The sequence below is a fragment of the Canis lupus genome, chromosome 23 (assembly GCF_011100685.1).
Source record: "Canis lupus familiaris isolate Mischka breed German Shepherd chromosome 23, alternate assembly UU_Cfam_GSD_1.0, whole genome shotgun sequence".
In the NCBI taxonomy this organism is placed as follows: domain Eukaryota; kingdom Metazoa; phylum Chordata; class Mammalia; order Carnivora; family Canidae; genus Canis; species Canis lupus.
Window position 1 is genome coordinate 34,302,077 of NC_049244.1, and position 27,146 is coordinate 34,329,222.

At 37.0% G+C, this 27,146-nt stretch overlaps 1 long non-coding RNA gene across 1 annotated transcript in view; it reads right to left on the reverse strand.

Moving 5' to 3' along the window:
* Positions 1–27,146, reverse strand: part of LOC119877424 — a 112,898-nt gene that overhangs the window by 53,897 nt on the left and 31,855 nt on the right. Inside the window, exon 2 of the long non-coding RNA XR_005376727.1 lies at positions 6,742–6,828. This is a non-coding gene — a long non-coding RNA (uncharacterized LOC119877424). The remainder of the gene's footprint in view (positions 1–6,741; positions 6,829–27,146) is intronic.

Genomic DNA, 27,146 nt, shown 5'->3' on the forward strand with positions numbered 1-27,146 from the left:
CTCCAATGTTTTAGGAATTGTGCTTTACATACTGTATTGCATGTATGCTACCCAATATCTCAGCAATGTAAGGAAACCCCATTTTACAGATGCGAAGGTTGAGGAATTTTCTCAAGATTACATTTCTAGTCTGTGGTGGAGCCTAGACTCAGACTAGATCTCGTTTCTTCACTTTCAGTTCATATACCATGGACCTTTCTTGTTTCTTCCCTCATATCATTTACTAATTTTGTATTAATTCATTCAATGCATATTTACTGAAGATCTGTTACAGTACTAAGGATGAAGTGGTGAACACCAGACATTAGATTTACCAGGTTAGTCAAAGGACAAGTTTCCCCTCTTTTCTCACAACAAATCACATTAATCAACAAGACAGCATTAATCAACATGTTACAATAAATATTAGTTCCACAAGAGTCTTGTAGTCAAATAAGTTTGAGGGAAAGTGCTCCCCATGACCCTCTTTTGTAGATTCACAGTATACAGTGGTACTAAAACTATTAGGAAATGACCCAGGGGACCTGGAAATCATGGTTTAGAACTATGTCTTATGTTAGAGCCGGAGCCTGTTCTGTATGGATAAAGCAGTTCTGGACTTTGGCCCATTACAGTGGTCAATCCGCTGGCTATGGTGGTACATGGTGGCTGTTTATGCTGCTGGAAATCTCTCGTTGGAAACCTCTGGTGGGTGGGTGGGTCTATCAGAGCCCCCAGTTATGATGGGTGTGCCATTTCTGTGGCCAATTACTTGCTAAGAGTTTGCTCATTATTTTGGTCTGCAAGTATTTTCTTAATTTTGAGAAGTATTTGTTACATTTATTTGGTTGTGGGTCTATAGATATTTTCTCTTATTTTTTAATATAGCCATTTATTTCTTTTTAAAAAAAATCTCAGATACACAGAATTGGATTAACCACAGTCCTTGGTTCTTGACACACTTCCCTCCCTGGCCCACGTGTGTGTGTGTGTTTGTGTGTGTGTGCATGCTTGGGTGTACATGCGTATTTCCAACCTCCCTCTCTCCTTTCCTTTCCTCCTTCCCCTCCTTCCTCTCCCCTCCCTTCCTCCCTCCCTCCTTCCCTTCCTTCTAGCCCACAGTCCCCCCAAAACTAAACATTTGATGGTAAACTATGTCTAATAGCAGAGTCTCCCTCACCAACTTATCCCCTTGCTTCCACTCACCTGAGGTAAATATATTCCTGAATCCTTGGCTTCATGATTTCCTTGCTTCTTTAACATATAGTTTTTTTTATTTACTTTTTTTGGAAGATTTTATTTATTTATTCATGAGACACACAGAGAGAGAGAGAAAGAGAGAGAGAGAGAGAGAGAGAGAGGCAGAGGGAGAAGCAGGCTCCATGCAGGGAGCCCAATATGGGACTCGATCCTGGGTCTCCAGGATCACACCCTGGGCTGAAGGCAGGGGCTACCACTGAGCCACCCAGGGATCCCCATAACATATAGTTTTAATGCATCTATACATATGCAGTATTTTTATTTTAATTATTTTTAACTTTGTAAACAGAATATCATTTGTGTGCACATTCTTTTGGGACTTTTTCACCTTCTATTATATTACTAAGATCCACCTTTATCATTTTGGGTCACTGTATTTCATTTGTTTGGACTAGTGTATATTCCGTTTTGTGTATATACTATTACTTATTAATCTACTCTCTTACTCATGGTATATGAGTTAACTTCCAATTTTTCGCTCCAGGAACAGTGTTGCTATGAAATTCTTCTGTTGTACAACTGCAAAAACTTCTCTATGCTGCACTTAGGAACAGAATCACTGAGTCATAGGGTATATGAATGCTCAACTTTAGGAGGAAATGCCAAAGTGTTTCCTAAGTGACTGCATCAAATTATACTCACAAAAGCAATATGTAAAGAGATAAATAGATCCACATTCTTTCTTACATTTGGTAATATCAAGCTTAATTTTTTGCCAGTTAAATGAATGAATATTTTAGCTTAAAATATTTGTATATCATTCTAGTTTTGGAATGGAGAGTGAATTCTTTGCCTGTGCTAGTTCTTCTGTCTTGTCCTAGAAGCCACTCTGAGTTGAAACAATTAGATTGAAAAGGATAACACTGGAGATGGATGGTAGAAGGAAGTGAAGAGTAGTATAGGAAGACACTGTCTTTTTTCTCTCTCTCTCTCTTTTAACCATCCTCAAAAGCCACACCTATATCCCTTTATGAATTCAGCAGTGGGTAATTTTCCCTTCTTCCTTCTGGAATCATCCTTAGCATCTTCACTGGATAACCGTGGTCTTATCTTTCTCAGGTCCCCAAAGTTCTACTGACTTTCAGTCTCCGTTCATCTTGTCACCATTTAGCATGATGTATTAGCTTGGGCTGTTAAAATACCACAAACTGGGTAGCATAAACAACAGAAATTTGTGTCTCATAGTTCTGGAGGCTGGGAAATCCAAGATCAAGGTGTCATCAAGTTCATATTCTGCTGAGGAACCTCTTCCTGGCTTACATATGGTCACCTTCTCCCTATGTCCTCATAATATTTGCTTTTCTTACAAATGTAATGCATGCTTACTATAGAAAATTAAGCAAAAGGAAGAAAATAAAAATCATCCATAATTTCATCATCCAAAGTTTAGCTACTTTTAACATTTTGATGTATATCATCCACATCCATCTCACACACACATACACACACATGTATATGTGTATGTATATGTGTGTGTGTGTGTATTACATGTTATCTATATACCATAGACACTCTTCTAAGGTGCTTTTTAAAACTAAAATACACTTCCAAAGGTGTGTGTGTGTATATATATAATATATATATTCTTTCTGTAGGATTACATAGTTTACTTGATCATTACCCTGTTTTTTTTTATTATAAAACACACCACATTGAATATCCCTGTAGCAAAACTTTTGTTCACATCCACATTTTCTTATAATAAATTCCTAGCAGTAGAGTTATATCTATATCAAAGAGTATGTTCTTAAAAAGCATTTGATACATATTTCCAAAAACTCTCCAGCAAGTTGTATTAACTCTCCTGCCAACAGTATACAAGAACGTCTGGTTCTTGTCAACAGTGCTTTCTCTGGTTATTAGAAAACATCTTTGCCAAATTGGTACATGAAAATGGATATCTGGTTGTTTCTATTAGCATATGTTTCCTTCCCCTCTTTCCTTCCCTCTATCCTTTCCTTTTGCCATTTATTTCCTCCCCGTTTTTCTCTCTTCTATCCCTTTTTTCCTCTTGTCCTTCCTCTTTTCTTCCCCTTTTTTTCTTCTCTCTTCTTTCCTTCTTTCCTTCCTTACAAAGTTGAAAATTTTTATCTCTGTAACCAGTTTATTGAGCAAATAGCTCCAGTAGGGTAAAGCAAGTTTTTTCATTTCTCTACTATCCATTCAAACCACTGCAGATACATTCTTCTAGGAGCCTTAGAAGACTCCTCTAGCAGGTTCTATAACTTTTCAAATAGTCCTTCTGTCACTTCCTGTTTTAAGAACAGTTTCACAGAACAAATTGAAATATCCAGTCCAGTGTCATATATAACTTAATACTCCTTTCTACTCTAAAACTTCATCTCCCCCATTTAAAAAATGCTCTAGGCTAGGAAGCCTTCAATAAGGAAAAGAGAGTGGTTGTGCAAGTTTCCCAACTTGTACAAATTAGTTAATTAATTTAAGAAAAGTTTTTAGTAGGGCAGCCCAGGTGGCTCAGCGGTTTAGCACTGCCTTCAGTCCAGGGCCCGATTCTGGAGACCTGGGATCGAGTCCCACATTGGGCTCCCTGCATGGAGCCTGCTTCTCCCTCTGCCTGTGTCTCTGCCTCTCTCTCACTCTTCCTCTGTGTCTCTCATGAATAAATAAATATTTTTTAAAAAGTTTTTAATAAAAAAATACAGTTTTAAAAAAACTTTGAATAAGTGAAAGAGTAGTTTTCTCTAAACTTGGTTCCCCCCCAAACTCCAGAGGAGTCAGATATAACCTGAGTGATGAGTTTTTCCTGGTCTTCTCTGAGATGAACTACTGGGCTCCTTTCATATGAACAGTGCTTTTTCATTGGCTGGCATCTTATGCACCCCGGCTCTCTCTGTATCCAGAACCTGTTTCTGTTGAGGTTGTCTGGCTTCCAGAAAGATGCTCACTTGGTATGGTCTTTTACAAAAATCCTATTGCTTCTCTTGGATTTATTTAATACACAGACATAACCCATCATTACCGGAAGGAACTAGTTCCTGATATGTCTTTTCATTCTGTGAGCTCTGGACACAATCTCCACCTTTGGTCTTCTTAGACAACATAAATCCAGTCCTTGCATTACTGCAGACTTAGGGGACCACAAGTCATGCTCTAGAGAATCCTGACAATGGTTGGAGGTGAGGAGAAAGGCTGGGAGAAAGGAGGTGGGGGTGGGGGTGGGAGAAGAACTACAGGCACACTGACAACTCTTTTCAACTGAACATTTCAGCTTCTCCTTTTTTTATCCTGGAGGTGGGTGATCCTATGAATTGGCAGAATGGATTTTACAATCATTTTTTAAAATGATTTTTACAATCATTGTTTTGGAATCTGATGATCCTTGGCATCTCCTTTCTCACTCATTTACTTCCACATTCTGTTACATGTCTTTCTTTTTGGCCATTTGGATTTTTCTCTTGTGAATTGCCTATTTTTAATCCTTAGCCCAAATTTCTACAGAGATTTTCTGATTTGTAAGAGCTCTCTTATACAAGATATTGTCTACATGTTGCAAATAGTTACTATACTATCATATAAGTTGTAAATAAAAGAAAATTTATTCTTATTTAGCTGATTATTGGTTTTGCAGACCAAATTTAAAGAAAGTGCCATTCACATCAAGAGTTAAAGAAATATATGTAAGTTTTTTCACGTTGTCAACCGAAAGTATCATTCTTTATTCATCCAGTTGTAGATTTTCTTGTTCTGCTTTAAAAAGGTATCTCTTTCTTCCTCTCATGTACATATTGGGTATCAAAAACTTGTCCAAAGTCGTCTTAGGTTGACAACTTTCTTCCCTGTCAGCATTATGTGCTCATGTTAATTAGAGTCCATGTGCTGGCCTCTAATTGCTGTTATAAAGGAGCCTTATCTTTAGCCTTCTTAAACTAATCTGAGGGATTTATATTTCCTGTACCTGCTTTGCACATGAGGGAACTACTTTCTCTGCAAGAAGCTTTTCTATGCTCCAAGTGGTCCCTCTCAATCAGAAAAAGAGATTTAAAAAAAAATTGGGATATTTATGCATATCTGCATAGCAGCAGGAAGAACTTTTATTCTTCTCAATCAGGAGATGACTTTTACTTTACTTGCACATCTGTTTCCAAGCTGGAAACTTTCTTTAATTACTTAAATCTATATACAACAAACTCTAAATGAGATATTCAATAGTTTCATTAGAAGGCAAGAGATGCAAAAGGAACTACTCAAGAGCTTTCCTTGCAGATGCAGATCTCTTCTAACTATTCATTGTGCATTCCTGGGAAGAATGAAGAAGAAAACCGAGGGCATGTGTATAAGTCCTGGCTTCAAGTTTTGAAAACCAGCCTAGTTTCCTTGTCTCATTTTAGCCTTATATCCATGACCTGGAGTTTTTCTAGAACTGCACTTCAGTTGGATTTTTTCTAAACATATTTACTCCCAATGCCACCTAGCATGGAGCTGAGCCTGTGGCAGGTCCTTACTGATCGACTAAGTGGTAAGGACGGACCTTTGCCTGACTTTAGACTTGTATACATCAGGAAAGTAAAAAGAATAATGGCAGGTTAGCCAGGAAAGTGGATAACAATCATCTTGAAAGATCCAGGTGAGGAAAAACTGAGACCAAACCCCTAAGAGAAGTTTGAAGATTTCATTCACATTTTCCTCTCAAGTTTTATTTAACTGAGAGGAAGCTATTAAATTCTGCATGGTTTACTTAATATTTCTGTAAATCAACTGAATGGAGGCAGTATGGAATAGTAATTAAGAGAAAGAACATTGAAATCCTAGCTCTGGGTTTATGAAGTCCTGGTTTTATACCTTGGGCAAATAAACTCTAAGCCAGTGTCTTTATTTGTAAATTGGCTATAATAATAGTACCTGGCTCAGAGCATTGTTGCAAGAACTAAATGAGTGCTTAGTAGTTTGCAGATGCAGTAATTTAAATCACACACACAAATGCATACACTACATTACTAGAAGTGCTCAATCAACTTCATACAACCAGGGAATTCCATAAGAAAAAAAAATTGCCAAGCAGCTCCCAGAACAGTACAAGTGGACCTGAGGAAATCTGGGGTTTCTTTTTAAAAGTGTCTCATATGCCAGTGATAACTCACTGAAAGAATGCCATTAACTAGCATTTGTACTCTCTGAGAAAGTGATAACTTTATCTTCACAATGACCTGCCTCCTGGATCAACAATTTAATCCTGTCCATTTAGTTTTACTGTAGAGAATTATATTGTATTTTAAGATCCCCTTTCTAAATTGGTAACCCAAATAAAGTATTTTGGGTAATCCTCTGTAAACCTAAATGCATTCATTAAGTAGAACAACCCACTTCATGACCAGGTCAAGACTTATATAGACCAACCATCTAGACATCTTGCTCTGACAAGAAAAAGGTAACTCATTGTCATTGATAAACTGAGTAATTTTCAATACAGATGACTTATACTTTCTATTAACTAGAAAATATTTCCACTTAATTGGATTTGACAGACATTTATAGACCACTCACCATGAACCACCCCAGTTGTCAAGGATCTCACAATGTCATTGGAGAAACAGGCAGGTCATTTAGAATTTCCATAGAGTTTTATTGGTGCTATAAAGGAGACAACATGAGTATTAGAAATGTCTTGATTTTTATAATTTTTATAATAAAGATAATCTGATAAGTCTTCAATTTTTAAAGTGCTTTTGAAGAGAACTTTATTTAAATTTAATCTGTTCCATTTTGTAGTTTGTGATTATTTCAGGGTCATTAGCTTAGATAAATGATGGGCAGGTAATTCAACAACAGAGGTACATATATGCTCATCACCATAATTGCCATAAACTCCCCTGAAACAAAGTCCTGGGAGGACTTTGGAGATGAGACCCTGGCATCCATCTCCCAGAATCACATTGATGTTGGGCACCTGAGCACGCCAGTAGTGTGTGAAGAAGGAACTGCCATGGCACTACACCCAGGTTATGTTGGAACTTCTACCTCTGGGGAATGACCAGTGTGCTCCCGCCCTCTACCTCCTCTATCAGAGTACCCACCACATCAAGGTGTTGCTGCTGCCAGAGTGGCATTCCAGAAGGCAGTGACCTTGTCTTGTTTAGCTACAGATTCCCAGCACCTGGTATAGCACCTGATGCATGGTGACCACTCACTAAATGTTTGTTTGAAGAAGAATGAACAAATGTTAGGCAAAATGTATAATCCAGGGATTGTAATCAACTCCAAGCTAATTCCTAGTCAATTTCTAGCAGTGGTTTATGGCCATATTAAGCCTTGCATTAGGATGATTTATGATGCCTGGTTTAACACAATGACAATAACATTTTCAGCGAAGTAATAAATGAATTGTGTTTTAGGCATGGTCAATTGTCGAACTAGGAACTAATTTAATTCAGGGTTTCTATTTTAATCATTAATACCATCACATGGAAATATTTGAGGTGCTCAGCTTTGTGCTACAGAATCCAAACACTTAAAATTCAGGCAGCTTTTATTTACTAAAGGCTTTTAATTGAGAAACAGCCTCTTTTTCAGTGAAACATTTAGCTTTAGTAATTGTGGTTTATGAATTTAAGACACAATGTTTTTAATTGCTGTAGACATTTGCTCAACATCCGGTTTTATAGCCATTTAAATAAAGAGGTTTTGCCATAATAAAATGTGTATATTTGAGTGGGTAACATCATTTTTTATGGGAGTGTATTTTATACAATGCAAGGCTTAAATTTAAGCCTTCTATAGCAACTGGTTTTCAAAATGTATAGAAAGTTGTAATCCCAGAAAGATTTGCTGCAGAAAGATGTGAGTACATAGAAGTATATGAATTGAAAGAAATCAAAATTATTTTCTCCTTGGAACCCTGATGGTATTTCTATTATATCATTTGCAAACTGTCAAGTTAAAAAGAAAGGTAATTTATGAATTGGGATCCCCAAACCACATCCTTCATCTTCCTCATCTCACCTTCTCTCTTACCCTTAACTTGGTCCATTCTTATCCTTATACCATGTGAGGATACTATAGTCACAGACATACCTGAAGATTAGCTATTAGAAAAGTGGGAAATTGTATTATTTTCCATTTCTGGTAACTTAGGTGAGGATAGACTGGTGAACTTAAAAAATAATTGTGAGTGGTATATTTTAGATGATTTTTAGATGTTGAATATATGCATGTAGATAAATATATACATACATAATTGTCCACTTTCATGGACACTGAAAATCATTTCCGGAAATTCTCCATTCTACCACAATTTTGGGGGCTCACCACCTCCTCCTGGTATTTATGATTCCTTCTCAGCTACCTGTGATCTTACCTAAGAGAGCATACATGTTGGCAGTAAACTCACATGGTCAGATTCCCAGGAAAACAATATTCTTCTTTCAATTCATATGAAACACACAGCTTGGTCAGTAAGACTTAATATTTAGCTGTTTGAACAAAATTCCTAGGACTGACCGAAAGGCTGGTGTATCACTTGAGAGAAGCAGCACGTTAAAAAGAGAGTGGTGAGATCTAGATGGAAAAGAGAGTAACATTCCAAACCAAAGAATACATTTTAGAGATGTTGCTTAGTTTCTATTTGCATTCCCCTTATCCCTCCTTAAAATACCAAGAAGGGGTTCTAGGGATTATTTATAAAGCAGTTTAAAAGTATCCTGAGGGTTCTGATGGATGATCTCAAGAATCTCTTCCTCAGAATAATCTCCATGCATATGAGAAAAGGTAGTGATTGGTACTATTAATTGAGAAAAGAGGAAAACAAGTTTGGCCACACTGTGCTTTATTTTTATTTGTAATTTTTTTTCTTAATCCTCTAAAATCCAAACAGTATTTTAATTGTAGCCTTTCCAAGCTCCATTTATTGTTTCCTTTAGCTTGTGCTTCAGCCTTGTTCCTGAAATTTATGCTATTGTCAGACATCCTAGATTAAAAATCTACGAGTATGGCTAGATACACTTAACTCTCTTTCTCTCTAGGTGTTCAACAGCCTTATCAAGGGTCCATCTCTTTATTTGGTGATCTGTGTCTATGTAGATGTGTGCAAGTCACACACACACACAGCAGGCACCGACTTCAGTGCCACTTTGCATCATCACCCCTATTAGGATTATCAGAGTATTGGAATTGTGGGTAAAAGAAGATCTATTTCTTTTCCAAAGGGTGAGAAAAATGGGAGGGTGTCAGGGAGAGGGAAAAGAGAGAAAATAAAGTGTGTGTGTGTTTTTGGTAAGGGGAGGGAGGAAGAGAGAGGGGGAATATGAGTGAGTGTGGAGGGAGGAGGGGAAATGAAAGGATATTATATATTTTTTTGTATCTGTCATTTCCCTGCTATCTCCCATATGACTTCTTAATCCATCAGAATGCTGGGAAGATAATGTTTTGGGCGAAATAACATGAGAGAGAGGATAGACTCCCAAGGACCAATATCTTTATTGCTCGGAGGATAAACGGATTATGTCAGCCATTTTCTGTTGCTGACAGCTTTTCTTATTAACCGATTTTATTTTTTAATCTTCCAGGGAAGAAATATGGTTTTATGTCACAATAAAACGCCGGTCACATCTAATTCTGCCCTCAAACAAACAGATTTCTGAAAGCCTTGCAGAGAAATTTGAAATAACTTTAAAGAGGGGGTTTTTGGATAAAGTCTTTATCCAGGGGCTTGTTCAACTGCAGTGTAAAAGGTTTAGAGAGAGAGAAGAGGAGAGGGAGAGAGGAATAGAGGGAGGGAGAAGGGAAGAGAGAGAGGAAAAGAAGGAGAAAGGAAGACCTACATAGCTGTTTTGCTTGGTGATCTCTCTTCAGACACACTTGAGCGCAGTCAGGAAAATGCAGGCTGGATGAAAGGGGCTTGGGAAGGTGAGCAGCGGGACTGCGGGGCTCCTGGGGGCTTTGGGTGTGGGAAGCTGCTGATGCACACTCCTCTGAAACAGACACTTGTTCCTCAGTTTTTCTGGAACCATTAGTAGTTGATGGCATGTCTTTCAAGAACTATAAACAAATCAATGTGAGTTCTGTTAGGCATTTGGAGCTCAGAGGCAATTCTAGCCTTTTTTCCATGATTCCTTTGCCAGGAGACTTCAACCTGCTTGAGGATTTAAGTCTTGTGTTCCCCCCAAGAAAATCTTCTGTCAAACACCCCAGACAGCTCTGGCCTTTGCTTACTTCTGAAGGCTCACAGCAAGCACATAACCATCACTAATATAAAAAACTGCTCGTTTCTTCTCTTCTGTGTGGCACAAAGCAATTTAGCCAGACAGGCCCCCTGCCCACCAGGGGCTTAGCTCAGAAAACATCCTTAATTTGTGCCTCTAGCTTTGTTCAGTGCCCCGCTCACTGCAGACCCAGTACCTTGATTGATAATGATGGCCGAGTCTTACATCGTGCCCTGCTGGCAAGTTTTGGTGATTTAGGGCACTTTAAGAATCTGTTAAAAATAAATCGCTTGGATTTTCTAAGGTGTTGTTTTGTATAAGAGAAACTTGCTTTTCAAAAAAGCATTCTGAAAGTTTGGGAACTTAAAATTTGTCCTGAGGCAAGTCAACCAGCCAGCTGTGAGAGAGGGGGAGATTCTGAGAGGAATGGATTGAGCCAAATGTGTCCATACCTGGGGGCAAAGAGTAGATTTTCCTGCCTCATTTCTTTACCCAAAGAGACAGAGAACTGGTAGAAATGGAGAGAGAAAGGTCACTTAAGGTCTTTGCATTCTGCAATGCATTCTGCAATGACTCTGTGCCAGGACTGAAGCAGAAGCATGAGTGGTCTCAAGGCGTCGGCTGCTTTGATCTGAAACAAGCCCAAACTGCCAGAAGTGCCATTGACTCTAAGCTGTGATTTTCAAAAATATTTTTAAATGCACTGGTCTTAAGTAAACCTTTTATTGGCTTTGACATATGTATTATGACCAGCACTCCAGTCAACACCTAGGACACCTCTATCAACCCTAATCTAAATGGATGGTGCCCCATCGCTGTGCACCATACCATTTGTGGAGACATTTGTGGTAGGCCAGCAGGCAGCCCTGCTGAAGAGATGCTGGCACATGGGTAGTGAGCGCATTATTGGCATGGTAATGCTAACAATTCTGGTTTTCAGTTTTCCAAGCACTTTCACATATGTTATTTTAGCATATCCTTCCAGACAATGAAGAGAATGATGTCATCAATGACAGTGACAATAATCCCAAACACCGATAAATGTTCATTTGTGTCAAGCGCACATATCGCTGCATTTAATCCTTTCATTAACCCTTTAAAGATGGTACTATTTTATTTATTTCTAAGTCGGTACTGTTTTATAGTTGAAGAAGCTTGAAGCAAAGACAAGTCAGTATTCGAGCCTGAGAATCTGCCTCCAGAAACTGCTTTCAGTGAAATATATGAAGGGATGAAAAGGGGAGATGACATATTAACAAGGGTCACACAGCCAATGCACTGGTGGATCTGGATCCCACACTAGGCTTTGTAAGCCTGCCTCAACCTACCCCTTCATCTTCATCCTCATTCTCTGCACCCCCCCCGTATATTTCCCACCCTGTACCTCTCTACACAGAACTGATTGGTCTCTGAGCTTACATTACCTTTCAGGCTTCTGTACCTTTGAATCTGTTCTTTCCCCATCTCCTATGGGGCAAATATCACTCATTCTTCAAGGCTCTACTCCATTTAAACCTGCTCAGTGAATGCCCTGAAACCTCCATGTGGGGTTTACTCCCTTTTAAGTATCCCTTTACTATCCCAGTCAATCTACTGGCCATGCCCTTATCTTTCCCAGTAGACTGTGAGCCTCTCATGGGCAGAGACTATGTTTTTGCTTCTATTGCTGGTGCTAATATTATGCTTAACAAAGTGCCTAATTAAGTAAGTGGTTTTTCTTAAACTATTTTAATTAAAACATATCTTCACTTTTAAAGGGGAAAAAGTACTTGTGTCTATCTTCAGCCTCTGGTTTATACCTCATCACTTGACACTCATGGCTGTGTGACACCTGCACCAGATAGAAGTGGTATGCCAACTTTAAGATTTCCTGTTCTGAGACACAAATGGTATTTTTTATCAAAAAGTTTTAGATATTTTGCAAAATTTGTTAAAATTTCAGTTGAAAAGTTACAAAAAATATCACAATGCAAGATGACTTTTGTTTATAATTCTATAACAAAAAGAGTGTGCTCACACCTGTTTGGCATCATTAAGGACCCTACCTCCTGCCAAGGAGTCTTACCCAGACTTTGCAATGTGTAGTTAGAAACATTCCTAAAATGCTCTATGCCATTATCCTGCTGTTCTTCATTTTCATGTGAACATCTCTGGGGCACTATTACAATGTTCTTTAGCTCAGGATTTCATAACTGATATCCCACATACACTGTTCTACAGGACATTAATAGGAGAGAAAGAGGGGAAGAGGGAGGAAGAAAGGGAGGTGGGGGGGGGTATGGGGAGGAAGGAATGCATCCAAGGTCAACAAGCATGAAAATGCTGTTTAAATTGGTTTCTTAAAAATAGTTAAAAATATACCTGCCCTACGACCCAGCAATTGCACTGTTGGGGATTTACCCCAAAGATACAAATGCAATGAAACGCCGGGACACCTGCACCCCGATGTTTATAGCAGCAATGGCCACGATAGCCAAACTGTGGAAGGAGCCTCGGTGTCCAACGAAAGATGAATGGATAAAGAAGATGTGGTTTATGTATACAATGGAATATTACTCAGCTATTAGAAATGACAAATACCCACCATTTGCTTCAACGTGGATGGAACTGGAGGGTATTATGCTGAGTGAAGTAAGTCAGTCGGAGAAGGACAAACATTATATGTTCTCATTCATTTGGGGAATATAAATAATAGTGAAAGGGAATATAAGGGAAGGGAGAAGAAATGTGTGGGAAATATCAGAAAGGGAGACAGAACGTAAAGACTGCTAACTCTGGGAAACGAACTAGGGGTGGTAGAAGGGGAGGAGGGCGGGGGGTGGGAGTGAATGGGTGACAGGCACTGGGTGTTATTCTGTATGTTAGTAAATTGAACACCAATAAAAAATAAATTAAAAAAAAAGAAAACAAAACAAAACAAAACAAAACAAAACAAAACCAGTACTTTATAGGGCCTCCATTATGCATTATTTCCCATTTTCATTTGTTAAAATAGAGAACCCATTTTGGGCAGGCTCCAATGGACATCTCTTATAATACTGTGCCTGTTCTTAGTTTGGTAAACATTATTCAACTCTTAAGCATAAACATCCCTTGGCTCCTTTTCCACCTCAAATCACATTCCTAGTTGTTCCTTTCATATATAAAACACTGTTCACCACAACCTACATTGGGTTATTCGGTCTCTCAGGACTAGAAAACTTTAGACTAGCTTACAAATGCCAATATAAACTGTGGGCCTCTCATCAATACTAACTGACTGGCAAGTGGTTGAGGCTGGGTCCTCATGCTGACCTCCAAAGGGAACCTGTTGTGGATCTATTGTCAGAATGACTGATGCCACGGTGTGGAATCATGCAGAAGCCAAAGGCCTGGGGCCACAGTATCCAGGTAAGTTTGATGTGAGTCTTTGATACATTTGCAACTGGGAGAACTATTTATTTGGTCTTTTTCCAAAGAGTGAGATGCAGATGGCTTTTACTAGGTTCTCTTGCATGTGGACCTCTAACTCACCAGTCCATCAAATACATTGTTGGTCAAAAGTTTTAGTTTTCTCTTCGTTTAAAGTGGGAAATTTCAGGATAACTACTCTTTCACAGGGCAATTGAGATGACTGAGTGAGATAATGTCTTGAAAGCACCATACAGAGGGCTGGGCATGTAATAAATTTCTCTCTACATTTATTAAAAGCCACAATAAAAATAGCGGTGATAAAGTTTGTGCATCCTATTATTTGAGTCATGCTGCCTTTTGCCACTTTGCATCTCTTGACACATAGTAAACATTTAGTAAATATTTTTTGGAATGAACGAATACTAGTTTACATGTCCTCCACCTTCATTGGCCAGTTTTTCTCTATACATATAATGGCAGGTTTTCTGTTTTTTGTTTCTGGAATCTTAATGCACCACTGTATTAATTTCCTAGGACTATCATAACAAAGTATCATAAACTGGGTGGCTTAGAACCACAGAAATTTATTCTCTCATAGTTTTGGAGACTAAAAATACAAAATCAGGGCCATGTTCCCTCTGAAACGTTTGTGTGTGTGTGTGTGTGTGTGTGTGTGTGTGTGTGTGTGTGATCATTCCTTGCCTCTTCCTAGTTTCTGGTGATGGTTGTTGATCCTTAGCTGTGTTTGGCTAGCAGTTGAATCTCTCCAGTCTCTGCCTCTATTGTCACATGGCCTTCCTTTTTGTCTTCATATGCTGGTGTCCTCTTCTTATAAGAGATTAAAGCCCACCGTAATGACCTCATCTTAACTTGATTATATCTGCCAAGACCCTATTTCCAAAGGCCACATTCACAGGTGCTGGATGTTAGGACTTGAACATAGCTTTTTGAGCGGATGCTAATCAACCAGTAACAATCACTATCTCTAGACTTTTTAAGTAAAATGACAGATGTCCCTAAGGTTTAAGCTATTATTAGTTAGGTCTTCTGTTTCTAGCAGCAAATGGGTCTGAAATGATATAACCGGGAAAAGACTAGAGTCACAAGAATGCTCTTGGCACTAGGTCCAAAGTACGGCAGGAATTAGGATTAACCAGGCCTGAGACATATGCCCCTCTGTCACTGGGACAGGGGGCAGAGGGATGTTAGAGGCAAAGTACTGAGATAAATATCATCAGAACCGTATCTGAGGAAAGGAAGGGAAGGACAGTTCTCCAAAGGGAAGGTGAAGTAAGAGTGTAGCTACCTGAAGAAAAGGGAAAGGATGCTTAGCAGACATACATACCTCCTCTACAAATGAAGTGTCTAACTGTGGTGCTGCCTCTTAATGGAATATTATTCAGCCCAAAAAAGTGTGTTAATGCACATCTCTGTAATAACATGTGAAAACGTTTATAATAATGTTAATAGAAAAGTTTAAACAAGATCGTTTTCTAAATTTTCTTTAATAGAGATCCTACTTGAACAAGGAAAGTTTTAAATCATGAGATAAAGGTAGATGAGTCAATCTTGTGATTGTGATCTAGCTATTGCGAGAAGTAAATATGTTATTTGTATTGGCATAACACTGGATGATTTATTTAGAACAAAGAATTGATAGCAAAGTTTATGCAAAGCTCAACTTGCAAGCGAGGCAGTTGGCATGCGAAAAGGAACTTAATGAAGTATCAAGAACAAGAATTTTGACTGGCACAAAAGGCCTAAAGATTAGATGGGACTTCTCAGAAGCTAGTGGATTAAAAAGAGGCCCCAGGTCCTTCCTCTTAGCTATGTAACAGAAAAACAGTAGCATTGTCTGATAAAAGAAAATCGATACCCTCTCAGTGTAGGCTTAGGAAATAATGAACAAACCTAAGTAAATGCAGTGGCTCTGATTCAATTAAGCAGTTCTGCAACACCACCTGAAGAAGCTACTAGAGAGGAAAGACCAACTCCTGGAGGAGGTTTGACTGAGTTGGAAAAGTTTAAAAAAAATAATGATTGCCAAAAATGAAACAAGTTACACAACCAAAGAACTGTACATAATGTGGAAATACGGTAAAGAGCAAAAACAAGTCACAGGAGGCTAAGAGCAAAATCAAGTACAGAAGCCCAGAAACTCAAGGATATCTAAATATCCCCCAGAAAAAAGGTGGAAAACCATGTAAATAGAGGAAATTCATAAATAAAAGGGGCACTAGAGAAAATGGGAAAGACCAATCCTGAAACAACAAATTCGTTACATGAAAGAAATGTCATCCTGCAAATCACAGATGTCCAGAGAGTTTCATTTAAGAATAGTCCTCAAAGAAAGATTCCTCTTTTTTTTTGAAAGACAAGTTATCAAGAAAGAAAATAAAAGAAATGACAAGACAACTTGTATGTTTATTCTGAGAGTGTTGGAATAAGCCTGACTTTATTACCCTCAGATTCTGAAGAAGAAAAGGACTTTGAAATGGCATGTGTGTTTGTGTGTGCTCATGCACGTGCTGGCATCAGGTTTGAAAAAACTGTATAGAGCAAAATGTAGAATTATTGAACTACAGTCATCTCCCCACTTACTCATTTCATGTCCCTTTTAGAGATTGAAGAATAGTACTTCATATGTAAGCCCCAAATGAAAATGGAGTTTTGCCCACATTTAGAAAGAAAAGTGGTTTGCGTGACTGCTAGATGTGCAGGAGTGGGAGGAGGTGTTGGAGAGGTGGCTCTGGGAGACTTCCTGCTTATATTAGTTTCCTAACAAATCAGAATAGGTGGCTTAAACAAACAAACAAACAAACAAACAAAAAATGTATTCCCTCACATTTTTTGAGACCAGATAATCTGAAATCAAGGTGCCAGCAGGGCTGTGTTCTTTCCAAATGCTCTAGGGACAAGTCCTTCTATCCACTTTCTTTCCAGTCATTTGATTGGGGCCCGCCAAATCCAGTATGATTTCATCTTAACTTGATTAAATCTGCAAATACCCTATTTCCAAATACTGGCACATTCAGAGGTTCTGAGAGGACATTAATTTGGGGGTGGGGACTTTACTTAATCCAGTACACTGCTATTGAGACATTTTAGAAGAATCTGAATTCTATGGACAAGGGAGTAACACCAGTGATACTCCGTGCCCCCTGGTGGAGGAAGCCATGAGCAACAGACAAGGTTGAGTAGCAAGGACACACCATTAGGACAAGCTATGATGGTCAAATGAATCTCAGCATTTGATGCCAGACAAGATGACTTAAGACGGGGCAAATAGGGATTTACAATTACTCTATGTTCTACTTCTTTTTGTCCACTCAAGAGCCTCTGAATGGATGGTGTCCTCTCAACCTTCTGAATCTTGAACTGCTTCCTCTCTTCAGGCTCTTTTGCATCAGAATAGAGATATAATGTAAAAAACTCTATGTGTATATGAGAGTTTTGTACATGTATGTGTGTATACGTATTCAAAACTACAATGCAGTGTTGTAGTTAAGAGGGCAAAGTTTCAGAGAGATCAGAATTGGAACTATGATTTTGGTATTTGCTTGTTATGTGACCCTGGGAAAATTATTTAACCTCCTGGGCCTTAGTGTCCTGACTTTTAAAATGGGAGTAAAGATAGGAAATTCTTCAAAGGGTTTTTTGAGGATTTAAAGAAATTACACAGTCACCTTAAAAGGTTTTGAAGGGGAAGTTAATAAAACTTGACATAAATTTTGTATTAAAAGTAAGAAAAATTAGGAAGTATTTTTCTCAACATGACAAAGATTGTTATTTAAAATAAGGCACTGACGCCAGGAAAGCCCCAATCTGACAAATCATATGCCTATGTCAAAGAAAAAAAATAAATATGTACATTATGAGTGAGGAACATAACAACAGATACATATACTTTTGAAACAATAAACTGGATACTTTTCTGGTCCAATATCGAGTGATTACAATTTATCTAATTAGAGGTAGAAGACCTTAATAAATCAATAAGTGTGAAAGGAGAGGTATAATTTTTATTATTCACAGATGATGAAGGTCTCTTTAGAAAACCCCAAAGAATCAAATAAACTGTTAGAACCATTGCACATTCAAAAAAGTGGCTTTGTGTACTTTAATTATTTGCACGGCTCTTATTTATATACCATACAAAAACATCAATGACCAACTGAAGATAGAATTTAAAACAACTGTTGGATAGGGTAGTAGCAGAGAAGTAATTGTATTCAAGATATATTTTGATGGAAATGTGATATAATTTATTGTTAAATTGCATGGGAGAAGTGGGGAGAGTACAATTTTAATAAGTTATATAGTACCATATGGACTGGACAGTACCAAGGACTCCTTTGTGAAAAATGTCAATTGTTCCCAAATTAATTTAGGTATAACTTTAGTTAGAAAAAAACTATTCTAATGTTCACATGAGAACTCTAGTTTAGGTAATTAATCAGAGGCATTGACCTCTCTTTCTTGCCAATGCTTCATTGAAATAACAAGGTAATTATACAGATCCTACAAAGAATCTTATAAGATGGCACAAGCACATTAGAAAATTAAGAAATTACTGTAAAACATAAAAAAAATTCAAATTGATGGCAATACTCAAGAGAGTGGAGGAATCTATAACTGAATGGAAGAGAAAAAGATTTCTAAAATAGTATTTTGAGAAAAAGTCCCAGATCAGAGATAGTGGGGCCAGGAGCAGAAGCAGGATACTTAATCACAGAGTTATAAATGACTGCTCTTTTTTTCCCCAGAGTGTCTGTTGTAGCATCTGTCACTCAATTAAATCCATGAGTGAAGTTCTTTAAACAACTGGGAGGTTTTCCACTATAGATGTCAGGAATGGTTATTGAGTCTGGAGAAAGAAGCAGGAACAGGCAGCTGCGGCACACGAGCTATCATAGAACCTATGCGTCTTGAGGCCAAGTCAGGGCAACAAAGGAGGAAGTAACACTAAGGGGCTGAGTGAGCATGTGCAGTACCTACTCCTAGTCTGGTTCATCAATAGACATACCCTACTGCTGTGTGGAAAGAAGAGTTAGGGAGAGGGAAAAGAGAGGGTAGGAGTCACCACAAAGAAAATAATATTTATTCAAATAAGTAAAAAATTGTGAAAGGTAAAATACAACATACAGAAGATTAAATACCAGAGGAAACCATTTTTTAAATATATGGCATGGACAAAGGGTTAACATTTAATTACATCAAGATCTTACCAGCTATGAGAGAAAAACAAGCAATCCTCATGGTTCCCTCTGCCTGCAATGTGCTTCCTCTGGTCATATATCATATAGCAAACTTCCCTCCTCTCAGATTGCAGCCCCAATGCCACCTTCTCTGACCAATCCACCTAAAGCATCCACTCTATCTCTGCTACTCTACCCCTATTTTAATTTTCTGCATACTTCTTATCATTAGCTGGTATCTTTATATACTTTTTCTTTTGTGTTTTCTGTTAGAATGTAAGTTTTATAAGGAGGGGAACAATGTTTTGTTTACTGTTTATCCTACACCTAGAATTCTTTACCTAGCCAAAAAGTTTCTAAAATGATGTTGTGAGGACTTATTTCAGATGTACACAAGATCAAAAAATTTCTAGTAGCAGACTTGCATTATAAAAACTGTTAAAGTCTTTCAGGCAGAAGAAAATGATGTCAGATGAAAATGTGAATCTACACAAAGGAATGAAGAAGTGGTTAACTATATGGATAATATATTGTTTCCTTATTATTTAAAGCTCTTTAAAAATAACTGATAATTTAAACAACAAAAAATGAAATGTGGGAAATATAACATTTGTAAAAGTAAAATGTATGAAAAAATAGGACAAAGTTTGGGAGGGAAAAAAGGGAACTATACTTTCATAAGGTTCTTATACTCAATGTAAATGATATCACATCATGTTAAGGTAGACTGCAACAGTTAAAATGTATAATTAAAACCCAAGTGGTTTTTGACTTGAACGATTTTACTCCTTCTTTCCCTAGGGAGCATTTGGGAATGTCTGCAGACATCCTTGATAGTAACGAATGAGGGTATGCTACTGGCATCTACTGGGTAAAGGCCAAGGATGCTATTAAACATTCTGAAATGCATGGGACAGCATCCTACAAGGAATTTTCTTATTCAATAGGTCAGTAGTGCCAAGGTTGAAAAACTCAATTAACTCAATTTAAATATTATTTATGGGATTTTAATTTTTAGAATCTATCAAAGACAAAATTAAGACTACTATTTTATTATTTGTACAATTGTGTAGTAATAGAAAAAATTAGGGAAGAAAGGGGGAATAGAGGTTGAGTATAGGGCCAGAGTATTAATTTCATCACTCAACCTTAGAGGTATTAAGAGATACTCACTAACATACAGATGGCCAACAGACACATGAAAAGATGCTCAATATCACCATCATCAGGAAAATGTAAATCAAAACCATAATGAGATAACACCTCATACCTATTAGAATGGCTAAGATAGAAAAGATAGGAAATAAGTATTGGTGAGGATGTGGAAGAAAAGAAACACTTATGCACTATTGGTAGGAATGTACACTGGGATAGCCACTGTGGATAACAGTATGGAGTTTACTCTAAAAATAAAAAAGAGAAATACTATATGATTCAGTAATTCCACTACTGGATATTTACTCAAAGAACATGAAAACACTGATTTGAAAAGATATACACACTCCTATGTTTATTGCAGCATTATTTGCAATACTCAAGATATGGAAGCAATCCAAGTGTCCATCAATGATGAATGGACAAAGGAGGTGAGGTGTGATGATGGAATATTAGCCATAAAAAAGAATGAGATCATGCCATTTGCAACAACATAGATGGACTTACAGAGTCTAGTGCTAAATGAAATAAATTAGAGAAAGACAGATACCATAAGATTTCACTTATATGTGGAATTTAAAAAACAAAATAAATAAAAAGCAGAAACAGACCCATAAATACAGAGAATAAACTGATCATTGTCAGGGTAGAGGGGCAAATGGCCCAAATGGATAAAGGGGAGTGGGAGGTACTGGCTTCCAGTTGTGGAAAAAATAAGTCACAGGGATGAAAGAGCATAGAGAATACAGTCAGGATGTAATAGCATTGTAAAGTGACAGATGGTAGCTATACTTATGGTGACCATAATATAAGGTATAGAGTTGTTAAATCACTACGCTGTACGCTTGAAATTAATGTGACCTTGTGTGTGAAAAATTCAATTAAAAAAGCTATAGTTTACTTGTTTTTAAGAAACAGCACAAAAGATTCTAGGGTAAGGGAGGGAAAACTAAATGGAAAGTTATCAGAGAGGGAGACAAACCATGAAAGTCTCTTAAGTATAGGAAACAAACTGAAGGTTGCTGGAGGGGAGGTGGGTGAGAGGATGGGGTAACTGAATGATGAGCATTGAGGAGGGCACGTGATCTGATGAGCACTGGGTGTTATATGCAATTGATAAATTATTGAACACTAAAAAAAAAGCCAACTATAATTTAAATAAATGTAATACACAGTGAAATTAAATGCATTCCCAAAAAAGGAAATGAAAAAAGAGAGAGATACTGTCTAAAATGGAGAAAATAAGAAATATAATTTAATGTATATCTTTTTAAAGTTATACAAGTACCAATAGTTCTCACTTCACATGGCAGTTTGGGACGAAAAAAATAACTGTGCAAACTGAAATCATACAAAGTGACTTAATTATCAATGGAAAAAATTACATTTGTTCCATGGCCTCTCAAAGTTTTTATTAAAACCTTAAAAACTCTTATGTTGTTTATAAATGTATTGGGAAATAAAAAATGATAAAAAATAATATTTATTTAGACACTACAACTTAAAATATTGAAACATTGAGAAGTGTTTTATTTCTTTTTAAAAAACATTGTTGGGGGCAGCCCCAGTGGCACAGCTGTTTAGTGCCGCCTGCAGCCCAGGGTGTGATCCTGGAGACTAGGGATCGAGTCCCGCATTGGGCTCCCTGTATGGAGCCTGCTTCTCCCTCTGCCTGTGTCTCTGCCATATTTCTCTCTCTCTCTCTCTGTCTCTCTAATAAATAAATAAATAAAATCTTTAAAAAAATTGTCAAGAGAAGTTTGAATACTGATTGCCTTCTTACAATATGAAGTGAGAATCTTTTCTGTCTTGACAAAATGGCCTACTCCTTTTTAAGTTGAATCAGCTTCCAACATTTATCCTTTTTACTTTTGATGTCATGAAATATCTCTGAGAGTTCCTTTAATATGAAGTTTTTGCTGTGATTTTCTGGGCCATCTTCATCCTTTTCATCATAAACACCCATTTATACCCATAAATTTGCCTTCATTAAGTTCTTTAGGCAGCATATCTAAACTATCTTGAAAGGCAGCATTGTCAACATTCCCATAGTCAGCTATTTATTCTATAACTGCTTACATTTGATTTGAGTTTCATTTCCAGTGTTAGCACTTTTCATTCCTTTGTTTCACTTTTGTTTTCATTGGTCAGTTCCTCTTTGGATTTTCCTTTCCTCTCCTTCGCTCTCTCCCTCCCTCCCTCCCTCCCTCCCTTCCTTCCTTTTTCTTTTCTTTTTTTAAATTTATTTTTTATTTATTTTCCCTTTTCTTTATTTTTACTTAAGGACACTTGTAGATGGAAAGGAAGGAGATGGAGAAACATTTTATCATGCCAGTGGTCTCAAAAGAAAGTTGGGATAGTAACACTTCTATCAGACATAGCAGACTATAAAGCAAAGAGTGTAACAAGAGATAAAGAAGGACATAATAATAAAGGAAATAGAAAAAATAAAAAATATATAAAATAAAAACCATAATAAAGGGGAAAATCCAACAAGAAGATATAGCAATTGTAAGCATTTATGCACCTAACATGGTAGCACCAAAATATATAAAAAAAATAACAAGCATAAAGGAACTAATTGATAATAACACAATAATAGCTGAGAACTTTAATGCTGCACTTACATCAATGGACAGATAATCTAAGGAGAAAATAAACAAGGAAACAATGGCTTTGAATGACATATTGGACCAAATGGGCTTAACAGATATATTCAGAACATTCCATCCTAAAACAGCAGAATACACATTCAAGTGCACATGTAATATTCTCCAGGAAAGATTACATATTAGGTCACAAATCAATTCTTAACAAGTAAAGAAAAGATTGAAATCATAACATGCACCTTTTCTGACCCAAACCCTATGAAACTAGAAGTCAAGCGCAAGAAAACGTTTTGAAAGACCACAAAAACATGGAGATTAAACAACATGCACTAAGCAATGAATGAGTCAACCAGGAAATCAAAGCAGAAATAAAGTACATGGAAACAAATGAAAATGAAAACACATTGGTCCAAAACCTTTGGGATGCAGCAAAACCTGACCTAAGAGGGAAATACATAGCAATACAGGTCTACCTTAAGAAGCAGGAAAATTTTCAAATAAGCAACCTAACCTTACACCTAAAGGAGCTAGAAAAAGACAAAAAAACAGAGCCTAAATCCAGAAGAAGGAAGGAAATAATAAAGATTAAAGTAGAAATAAATGATATATAAGCCATATAGAACAGATCAATGAAAATAAGAAGTGCTTCTTTGAAAAGGTTAATAAAATTGAAAAGAGAAAGGACTCAAATAAATCACAAATGAGAGAGAGAAATAACAACCAACACCATAGAACCACAATTATAAGAGAATATTATGAAAAACTATATGCCAACAAATTAGGCAACCTAGAAGAAATGGATAAATTCTGAGAAACATATAAACTACCAAAACTGTAAAAAGAAGAAATAAAAAACTTGAACAGATCAATAACCAGCAAAGAAATTGAATCAGTAATCAAACTCCCAACAAACAAAAGTCCAGAACTAGAGAGCTTCCCAGGCAAATTCTACCAAACATTTAAATACTTAATACCTATCCTTCTCAAACTATTCTAAAAAATAGAAAAGGAAGGAAAACTTCCAAATTCATCCTATGAAGGTAACATTACCCTGATACCAAAAGCAGATAAAAACTCTACTAAAAAAGAAAAAAAAAAAAAGATTCCACTAAAAAAAAGAGAATTACAGGCTAATATCCCTGAGGAACACAAATGCAAAAATTCTCAATAAAATTCTACCAAACTGAATCCAACAATACATTATAAAAATCCTTGGGTTTTCCATTTTTGGTAAATGTCATAGGTTTATCATTGTGACAAGAGGAGGCAATACAACTATATGCTTTGTTGTCTGTGTGGGACCAGTGCAGTGACCAGTCAGATTTTCAAAGAAGTAATGATTTGTGGATTAAAGAGCAGTGGCTGTGTTTGTAGTTCATGCAATTCCTTCCAGGCAATATTTAAAAGGCAGTGATTAAGAAAATCAACGTGGTTTGCCTCTTTTTTCCCCTTTGCTCATTTGTTTTGTTCTTAAATTCCACATATGAGTGAACTCATATAGCATTTGTCTTTCTCTGACTTGACTTATTTCACTTAGCAGTGTACCCTCTAGTTCCATCCACATTGTTGCAGATGACAAGATTTCATTATTTTTTATGGCTGAATTATATGGAATATAATATTCCATATAATAATATTATATGGCTGTATAATAACACACACTACATCTTTTTTTATCTGTTCATCCATGGATGGACACTTAGGCTGCTTCCATAATTGACTCTTTTTTTTTTTTTTTAAAGTAGGCTCCATGCTCAGTGTGGAGCCTAATGTGGGGCTTGAACTCATGATCCTGAGATAAAGACCTGAGCTGAGATGAAGAGTTGGATGCTTAACTGCCTATACCACTGAGGTGCTCCCATAATGTGACTCTTAACCATAGGAAACAATCTGATGGTTACTAGAGGGGGACAGATAGGGGATGCGTGAAATAGGTGATGGGGATTAAGGAGTGCACTTGTGATGAGTACCAGTGATGTATGGAAGTGTTGAATCACTATATGATACATCCAAAAATAATATGACACTGTACGTTAACTAACTGGAATATAAGTAAAAACTTAAAAGAAAATAAAGCAAATAATCCTGGGTTAAAACAAAAAACAAAGAAAAGAAAAGAAAAGAAAAAAGAAAGAAAGAAAAGAAAAAAGAAAAGAAAAGAAAGAGAAAAAGAAAACTAACAAGTCCAGTTTAAAATTCCTTTCTGCCTTTCAGTCAATCCTCAAATCCTGCTTTGCAGAATCAACCATCATCCTGATGTCTATCACCATAAATTAGTTTTTTCTGTCCTTTAAATGCATATAAACAGAATCAAACAATGTGTACTTTTTTTTGTGTCTGACCTCTTTCACTTAACGTATTGTTTTGGGGGCTTCATCCACCTTGTTGCAAGTATCAGTAGTTCCTTTTATTTAATTGCTGAGCAGCATTGATACTTGGTTAAAAGTTAAAATATGTTCATAGTAAGACATTTGTGATGTACAAAAGTAAAAGGAAAATTTTCTGAATTCTGTCCTTTATACTCTTCACAAGAAACCATTATTAATAACTCTGATTTAGATATTTTCCCTGGATACATAGACTATTTTTAATCCCTCCAACAATCCTGGACAGATGACTAATGCTTATTTTCAGTTTTCTTTTTTGAAAATAGAATAAACTCTTTCTTAAAAAAAGATTTTAAAGTCATCTCCACACCCAACATAGGCCTGAACCTACAACCCTGAGATAAGAGTCACACACTCCACTGACTGAGCCAGCCAGGTGCCCTTAGAATAACTCTTGATTAACTTCCATTCTAATAGAGAACTCACTCCTTTCCAATCATCATACTCCACTTCCTATTCCTTTCCCATGTTAGTTGTTGGCAACCAGTCCTTCTAACTTATTAGGTCAGACATCTTGTGATCATCTCTGGCTCCTCCTTTTGGATACTCCATCAGTAAGCCTTTGTCAACCCTACCTTTAAAATATCCAGAATCTGATCACTTTTCAAACTTTCTACTCCTACTGCCCAGTCAAACCATCATTATTTTTTACCTGAATCATTGTGATCTCTTCCCAAAGGTTTTCCATTTTATTCCTCCTCCCTTCTCTTATATAGTCCATTCTCTATAAAAGCAGCCAGAGCAATCATGTGAATACCTAAGTTAGATCATGCCATATCTGTGTACGAAACTCCCCAAAGACTTCCTGTCTTAGAGGACAAGTCCTCACAATGTCATATAAGACCCTGCATGATCTGTCTCCTCCCTTACCTCTCTGATTTTATCCTCTATTATTCTTTTCTGCACATATTCCTGTTAGCTACACTTGTCTCTCTAACTCTTAAAGACCCTACACAAGCTCCCACTAAAAGCCCTTCTCCAGATACCAAAAAGCTTACTACCTGACCCCCTTTAGGTTTTATTTTGCTCAAATGTCACCTATTCAGCGTGGTCCATTTTTGACCACCTCAATGAGAATTACAACACTCTTTCAAAATGTTCCACTGTCCTTCCTTATTTTTCTTTATGGCATTCAGTGCTACCTAATATGGTATAAATATACTATTTATTTTATTTATCTGTTTATTGTGTCTCCCTCTGCTGAAATGTAAGCTCACTCAGTAGGTAGTTTTGTCTGTCTCATTCACTGTGTTTATCGAGTACTTAGAACAGTTTTGGCACATAATAGGTACTCAATAAATATTTTTTGAAAGAATATGTGGTGTTTGATTAACTATAAAAGAGACAGGAACTTGTTATTTAATAGTTTTTCTTTAAACTACCCTTGGAGTTTAGAAAGTTGCTTCTATATAAAGTTGCTGCTTCTGGGCAGCCCCGGTGGCCTGGCAGTTTAGTGCCGCTTTCTGCCCAGGCCTGATCCTGGAGATCCGGGATCGAGTCCCGCGTCGGGCTCCCTGTATGGAGCCTGCTTCTCCCTCTGCCTGTCTCTCTCTCTCTCTCTCTCTGTCTCTCTCTCTCTCTCTGCCTCCCATGAATAAATAAAATAAAATATTGTAAAAAAAGTTGCTGCTTCTAATTTTTTTGCCAGAAGAACGTATTATCCACATGATTCCCTAATGCTAACGCTTGCATCATTACATATTACATACTGTTGGGGTTTTTTTTTTTTTTCTGTTTAACACGCCTCAAGAAGAATAGAAATAAAATCAAGAGTCAACAGAAAAATCTATTTATGGGCAATTCTTCCTCTTTCACTTACTTGAACTTTTATTTATGCCCTTTATTTTGTTGAAACAGATTGGATTTGCAAATTATGTCCTCAGGATTTGATTCTACTTATGCTTTTTTTTTAAAAAAGGATTTATTTATTTTAGTGGGGATGGGGACAGAAGGAGAGAGAGTCTTAAGCAGACTGCCTGCTGAGCTTGGAACCCAACTTGGGGCTCTATC